The sequence below is a fragment of the Neltuma alba genome, unplaced genomic scaffold, assembly GCF_004799145.2.
Source record: "Neltuma alba isolate B1F8T4 unplaced genomic scaffold, ASM479914v2 tig00013254_pilon, whole genome shotgun sequence".
Lineage (NCBI taxonomy): Eukaryota > Viridiplantae > Streptophyta > Magnoliopsida > Fabales > Fabaceae > Neltuma > Neltuma alba.
The window spans coordinates 54,266-62,813 of NW_021637548.1; the positions used below are offsets into that span (position 1 = coordinate 54,266).

An 8,548-nucleotide genomic window follows, 5' to 3' on the forward strand; every position below is an offset into this window, starting at 1 on the left:
TCTAAGTTTTTTTTTTTTTTTACACCGTGGTTCATTCGTATGGCCCCTTCTTTGAAGCAGGAAGATGCTTAAAAAACAAAATTTTATAGTGTAAATTATACTATAAAATGAGTTTTATATTTAAAATCAGAAGTAGTAATTATTTATGTTTGTGTAAAAAGTAAAATAGCATTCACCATACTCATGTATAAGTGTCAAACACCCTAAATTATGTATAAAATTAAGACGGAGCATAGCATCACGAAAGTGTCGAATGCAGCATTATAAATAAAATTAAACTGCTGAATATTATTTTATTAGCAAATGAAATGAAGGTGCTGGATGTTATTTTATCCCATATCTCTGTATATATAAGTTACTGCCTCTGATCCTTAATATAAAAGATAGTTCAACATTTACTTTGATTCTAAATATAAAATTTCAATCTATTTTGTTTTTCATACTACCTCATATCCTTAATATAAAAGCTCATTTAATTTTCTATTTTGGTTCTAAATATAAGACCTTAATCCGTTTTGTCTCTCATATTTATTTATTTTCTTTAAAGGTAGTTTTTATAATAATGATAATTCTAACTAATACACTTGATTAGCAATGATATTTTAAGAAAGACGATATCTATTCATTACAAATAACTAACTTAACTAATTTCTTTAATTTACTCAAATTAGTTAATTAGCTCTTATATTAAGGATTATGGGTAATATTTATCCACCTTTTCATAAAGTAGTATTTATAGTGGTCCTACATGTTAAATGTAATTTTAACACACATTATTCGTAATGATATTTTAGAAAAGATCACATCTATTTAGTATAAATAACTAACTTTTTTAATGTTTTTAAATTAATTAACTAATTCTTATTTTAACGAGGGTACATAAAAAATTGGTTGGTTCTTTGGTGGTCACAACGAGAAAGAAATAGTAAAAGCGATGCGAAGCTAAGATGAGTGAAAGCCAAATACAGGAAATGCAATACGTGTGGGTTTTGATGAAGTGGGAGGAGGCTTTATTATGTTTGTTGCACCGTAACATCATTCCACGTTCATTCATAAGTATGCATCTCATTTATATCAAAAGATTAGCGTCATGTATGACATTATACCTCTTGACAATAATGAACGCGGGCAAAATTTAAGGAATAAAGATTTAATTTAACTTCCGGCAAAATAAAAGATTTAATTCAACTTATGTAAATTTATTTATTTATTTTAATTTTAGCTACTGCTGAATCATATTTGACCATTGTCAGGAGTTTAATTGAAATTAACTTTAATTTTTTTAAAAAAATTTGATAAGGATATTCTCTTTCGGGATTTAAAACATAAATCACTTTTGTCTTTTTCAACAAGCACGTTTTTTAGGATTTGAATTTATATTTTTTTCTTTACAGAAGTAAAGCTGCTTAACACTTCAACTAATAACTTGTTAATGAAAAAGAGTTTTTAAAAGTCACATGAACTTGAGCTTGAAATCCGTAAGTGGTCATAGACACTAAATTTAAATATAAGCAATTTTACCAGTAAGAGTTGGTCTAGTTAGTAAGGAATCGGCTTATAACCCATAAGGTTGTGAGTTTGAATTCTACTGCTAATGTGAGGACCTTGTTGGTGGGCGATCTGTAAGTACCTCTGTAAGCGCTTTTTAAGCCTAGAAGCGTGTCCTGGCCCTAATGAGCTCCCGCGACCCAATTACCTAAACTTTTTTATAACAAAAAAAAAAGAAACAATTTTTGGGACAAACAGAGATATAAAGCATGGACCACAAAAGGCTGGAAAATGGGCATAAAAACGAGAATAGTGACTGGTGAGGAGGTCAGCATGAGGGAATATGAAATGTATAATGTACAGTTGAGGTCCACCAAGTGCATTCTGATTATGACCTTATCATAATCAATAAATGAAAGGCACAAAATGCATTCATGTCCTTATCCCTTTTTCTGTTTTTTTAACCGAAGACAAAATGATATTAAAAGGAAACAAGATTTACAGAGTACATACTGAAAGTAAACTAGCAGAAAATATATTAAAATGATGAATTAAACTTATAATGAGAATAACCATAGGGAAGAGCTAGTATTTCTATCAAGTGATAGGTAAATACTTGATCGGGCGAGCAGGAGATTAAAGGAATCTTTGTCCTTATCTCTTCTCATTATGCAAGGAACTTCACCCCCCCCCCCTTCTTTAACTAATCCTCTCTCACATTTCCCCACTTTCTTCCATTAAATGCCGTCCCATACCATAAATAAGTCCGAGATATTGAAACTCCGATTGATGATTCTGAAGTACTACCTCCGGTTTTTAAATAAAAATCCTGTTTGATTTTTTTTTAATTCTAAATATAAGATCCCAATCCACTTTGTCTCTCATATTTACTCAATTTTTTTCAAGATAGTCCTTCTAATGATTATAGTTTTAGTCAATACACTTGATTAGCAAAGATATTTTAGGAAAGACAACACCTATTTAGAACAAATAACTAACTCAACTTACTTCTTTAATCTCCTCAAATTAGTCAACTAGCTCTTATAATTAAGACCGGAAGTAGTAGTAATTTAATGGTTAATGATTTAGACAGAAATTAATTCATGACTAGGTTGGTTATGACTGAAATCATATCATTAGGACATATTACATTCGATTCTTAATAAGAGTTAGATAACTAATTTAAGTAGATTAAAAAAACTAATTAAGTTAGTTATTTATAATAAATAGATATCATTTTTTCTAAAATATCATTACTAATCAAGTGTATTGATTAGAACTATTATTATTATAATGACTATCTTAAAAAAAGATAAATATGAGAGACAAAATGAATTGATGCCTTATAATTAGGACCAAAATAAAAGTTAAACGAGGTTTATATTAAAAACCAAAAATAGTATAAAATATTCATATATATATTTATAATATTGAAAAGAGTAATATTTAAATAAAAAGATATTAATTTACAGTTAAATAAAACATTAATATATAAAATCATGTATAGTCTAACAAAACATAGTTATTAAATCATAAAGATGAGGGACTGCTTTTTTTTTTATATAAACTTAAAATGATATCATTTTTAGGCTTAATAAGGATAGAGAAAAGATTAAAATTCAACTTAACTAATCTGACAAAAACTCTTAATAAAATTGATCAAAGAATTGGTTCACCAGTTTATTGGTGGAACACTCAAAGCTGATCATAATAAGTTGGATTTTAATATCATGAATAAATCTCCATCTTTAATATGAACGGAATATTTTGACCAAAAAAAAAAATGAACGGAATATCTTTTGTGTATTTCTTTTGTCCTCGTTGGCTAATCACCAAACCAGTCCAATGATGTTCACTTTGACCATTTTCAATTCTACTATCAAAATTTCCCCCCCGTTCTTTTTCCCCGCCCACCACTAATGCTTCCTCCAAAAGATTCTAGAGTTCTCTATCCGTGACATTTGACTAAATAATATTTATGATCAATCATAAAACTTGATTTATTTTGTTACATATATTTGAACAGAAGGCATGGTCATAGCATAAGAAACACTAAAAAAGGACAAAAGACAAAAGAGAACCTGTGTCATGCGTTTATCAACCTCATGCGTTTCTAACTAGCCAATTTGACTTTTCTATGAGCATCTTCAAACTTAAAATTCCAATCCAAACCAAAAGCAATCTAATCTCATATATTATTTAAAAAATGGGTTAACTCCTTCATGTGATTGCTAACTCAACGAAGTCAAGTGGGCAGTAATGCTGAGCTTGAATCAAATCTTACAGGTCATACTAACTGAGAAACACAAACATTGACAACAAACAATATCAATTAGGTTTGGTGCGCCAAACATCATCCAACTGAGTAAATTAGGTTCATAATGAGGGGAGTATTGAAAATTTGAAATTGGTTGAGCGACTACATGATTGGAAAAAAAAAAACAAGAAAATGAGAGAATTTGGCTAACCAGGTGAAAATTGTTCAAAACAGAAATTTCAACAAATATTTGATAAAAAGTGGCCCTCATCTCCATCAGCAATCACCTCATCAATATTATCATGAACATTGAAGATTGCTCAAATAGTGGATCAAGCTTTTGATTTGTTTCTGTGGGGCCCTCAGCTGATGCAACAATTCATGGACGTGACACTCAAAGGTGGTATTAAGCCCCAGATGATAAGTTTATACAGTTGGAAGACGTTAACGGGTGATATATTCCCATTGATTTTCCCTTTCTTGGTGCCTGAAAATTTCTTAGTGCATCCCAAGAATTTACTTAATCAGTAAAGGTGAACATATAGTGTGGACTCAAAAAAGGGAACGTGTAGTGTGTATGGAACTAGATTGAAAAGTCAAATGCTTATGATTAAGGTTTTTATTGTAGCAGAAAACAAATTGAACCATTGGGAAAACAAAAAATTTAACATATTTCACAACCAGTTTGCAGCTCAAAATACAAAAACTAATTAGCTTTAAGCAATAAATAATACAGGTAGGTAAAACTCCAAAAGATAACAAAATGATACAAAATCTATAAAAGTAACAATTAACTAACTAACTAATTAGGTCTGATTAAATGGGATGGATGAATTCAAACATGAATCCACCATACGGAAAAGCTCCCCTCCTCATTATGGCTTGACCGTGCCACATTCAAATTCATATTCATTTCATGTGCAGACCAGAAATGCCGGAGAAAGCAAGAGATATTACAATACTGTGGTACACAAACGAGTTCATAAATTTGATGACCTAATCTCATACTAGACGAAAATTTGATAATTCAATCCTGAAATCAAGGAAACATGGTTCAGGGTTGATGATCTGGCCTACAATTGCCCTCTACCTTGACAAGAGTCAATGATGAGAATAATGAAATTCCGCGGGGTTATGTGTAGCATGTGGCCGAGTGGCTCCGAAGTGACAAATTCACTCGCTTTTTGCCACAAATGATTCACCTTTTTTAGCCAGTTTATGTATTGCTCTTGCTCTCTTTTATGTAGGTAGTGGAGAAGGAACATGATCAGGTTTTCTCCGATTCCCTTCTCTATCAGATAGTTTCTGATCGAACCTTGCAACTCAGGGTCCAATTCACTGTACAGGGACATCATACACAAGACATGAAAATAGAAAAAATATTATAAAAAGATCCAAAAACAAAGATGATGCATTTAAGATCATCGGACCAAATGATCAAAGGGGCAAACAAGGACAAGTTCATGTCTAAAGAAACTTTCTAAAGAGAATTGAGTAAGAAAAAGTGCTCATTATAATCCATCAATAAAGAACTCAGATACTGTTGTCGATGAGAAGATTGTTAGTTCCGATATTAACCATTAGTTTTACAGTGCTTACTTTTCGTCAATGTGAAGATGGTCTTACTCGCTTAATTTTATCATACTGCAAATCCCAGTGAGATAAAATTCGACACATGAGAGCTCGATGAGTATAGGTTAGACAACACAGTAAATTCAACAAGGTTGAACTGTATAGTTTTTAGTAAGAAAATAAACTATCACGAATCCAAATGATGTAGGAAAAAGAACATCGGTTGAAGGTACTGTTCCAAATTCAGCAGAAAGCTAGTAAGCTCAGAAAGATATGTGATAGCTAACAGTAACATTGGTCACAGCACGTTATACTACAGTCCACAAAAGTTCGCTTGTCATTGTCAACCAAGGCATATGGAAGACAACTGAATAGTTTGGCAGAGGGTCATTCAGGGTAAATTCTGCAAAGTATAAGCCCACCATAGGAAAACAACGAAGGTACAGAAGAACTAAACAAAATTCTTAGTTAATGGAAGTTCTATAATGGGTAGAAGAGCTAAGAGGAGGGATTAGAATAATCTGACAGAAGCAAATTAGATCAGCCAAACAAATGGGTGGGTAGGCATTTAGAATAAGTAAATCTTCCACATCAATCTCACATATCAGGAACACCATAGATAACATAAATCCACTTCTTCCAAAAATAGAGCAATCCAATGTTGGGTTTTCTTTCGAGGCTTCAGAAGAGTCATTTCCTTAAATGACTCAGTATTCACTAAGCATGGCCTACTGCCCTTTAAAGCCTCGCAGCCTCTACCTACCCCCTCCTTTCAAAAGCTAAGTCAAATAGCATTGACTTTTTTGTCCAATTCTACGGGGACATAAGTGGAATTTTCTTAACAAGTTACCCTTAAGATGAACGAAATATACAAAAGCAACCCACCTTACGACCAGATAGTGCATATTAGCACATGAAGTGTTGCCAGAACCGACTGAGCGAAACTTTAAAACACAGGACGGATGCATATGAGCAAGAGAGAAAGATAACCACGGCAAATTTTACCTAAATTTAGGGCCTCTGTAAAGGGAAGATCCCAGACATGTTGGCGATGGGAGATAATAAGCACTCTTTATATCAAAGCCTGGTTCATTGATAGATTCCTCGAAAGCACGACAGTGAAATTGCAACATGGAGCTCAGAGCTGGCTTTTTAACAAATACATTCATAAGAATATCCCTTGGAAAAGTACCGCCTCTCTCATGGGTAGGTGCTGGGCCAAGAATTGCTGAAACCGCAACCTCTTCGCCTGAATTGCATCTTTTCCGCAAAACTACATCTTTGGAATGTGGGGAGTCCCAGTCCAGCAAAAGTCTCCCAAGGAACCAAATATTTTATCAGCCTGTATTGAATGACGGCGCATATATAACCCAACAAGTTCTATGGCTAATACACACAACTATGTAATCTACCACGCAAGGTATGTGTACAGACAAATATATTCTTAAAATGCCCATGATGAATTATACAATGCACCTGCAAGCACACACATCTCTATCCTCTCTGTGCGCCACAAAACGCGGGGGGAACTAGCATTTCACATTAACTAGGATCGTTTCCAAAGAGTGGTTAAGAAACCAGCAGAACCATATGACGATTCGAGGTCTAATAATCGATGTTGAGTATTCATCAATTAACGTGCAAAGAGAACAAGACGCTTTCCGGCTCCAGAGGAATGTAACGAGTACAAAATTGCTGCAAAGGTTTTATGAGAGAAGGTTGGGGAAAAAAACAAGGGAGGCTACTATGTTTAAAAGCATTGAGATTTCATACGAATAAAAGAAGAATCAACAAAGGGAAAGAAAAAAGGACCTTGAAGGGATTAGAATTAAGTTCGAATTCGATCTCGGACTTCAAGACCTTGAGCAATTCCAGGTCTCGAACAGCTTCGAAACCCTTTCGCAACTCTTTCACTTTCGGCGCCATACTCTCCCACAAGCACTACGAATTAAATTGCAGAGCCCAGCGCCTACGATTTGCTGGGCTGAAGCATTTAATTCTCATGCTTTTCTCAGAATTAAAAAAAAAAAAAAGAATATTCCTTTTTTTAAGGAAAAAATGTAAAAAAAATCCCTGTTTGAAATTTTAATTGGCTAAAAAGGACATGAAATTATATAAGTACAAGTATGATCCGTCGTGAGTGCAATATCATCCGTTGTGTGAAATATACTTGCATAATTTCAGATCCTTGTGACCCATTAAAATTTCAAACAAGGAATTTTTACTAATTTTCCCTTTTTTCTCCCAATAACAATTATAGGTAAAATTTTACCTAAAATTAATATTAGATATAGGTGTACATCCTATACCCCTGACAAATACACAAAATCAAATCAAGTTTATAGTCATAAATTGCACAAGTTGTAAATGATAAATTATCAACTTAGCTCAAGCATCGTCCAGTAAACATGTCTAGTTCAGTCTTTTTATTTCCGGTAAAAGTCTGGTCCAGTCCTATAAAATGTAATTTAACAACATTTATCTCATTTCTTTTTTTCACTCATATATATTGGCCTTTTTTTTTATTATTATATACTACCTCTTATTCTAAATATAAAAGCTAGTTGGTTAATTTGAGAAGGTTAAAAAAAAAGTTAAGTTGGTTATTTGAAATAAATAAGTGTTATCTTTTTTTAAAATATCCTTGCTAATCAAATGTATTGATTAGAACTACTATTATTAGAAGAAACTACCTTGCAAAAAAATGTATAAACCAAAATAAAAATCAAACAAGATCTTATATTAAGGACTAAAGTAGTATTTGATAGGGAAAATGACACATAAAGAAGCTTGAGAATGTGAAATGCCAATTTGGGAAGCTAAGAAATTGTAATTACAGAGAGGGAAGTCCTTCCCAAATTGGAATTTTAAAATTTAGTGAAATGACAAAAATGCCCTTGTCTTTTTTTTAAAAAAAAAACCTCAGCCTCTCACAGGTGGCCGGCGTGATCGGCAGCCACCGCTGGCGACTGGCCTCTGGTGGCCGGCGACCGCCTCTGGCCGCCAGCACCGACCACCGATGTGGTGGCTGCCGGTGAAGTTTTTTTGTGACACTATTTTTTTTTGGAATAGGATAATATTGGTTCAAAGTGGCGGGTGGGATTTGATCCCACAACCCCTTGCCCATTTGAGCCAACAAAAGGGAAGATGGTCATTAAGCCATAAAGATTTCTTAACCTTATAATGCAAACAAAAATATAAGTTGACTCTTTTACTGTGACTCCAGCCAGC

The 8,548-nt window shown here is 33.2% G+C and overlaps 1 pseudogene; it reads right to left on the reverse strand.

Moving 5' to 3' along the window:
* Positions 1-4,561: 4,561 nt before the first annotated feature.
* LOC114735813 (uncharacterized) lies at positions 4,562-7,246 on the reverse strand (annotated as a pseudogene).
* Between the last annotated feature and the right edge of the window lie 1,302 nt (positions 7,247-8,548).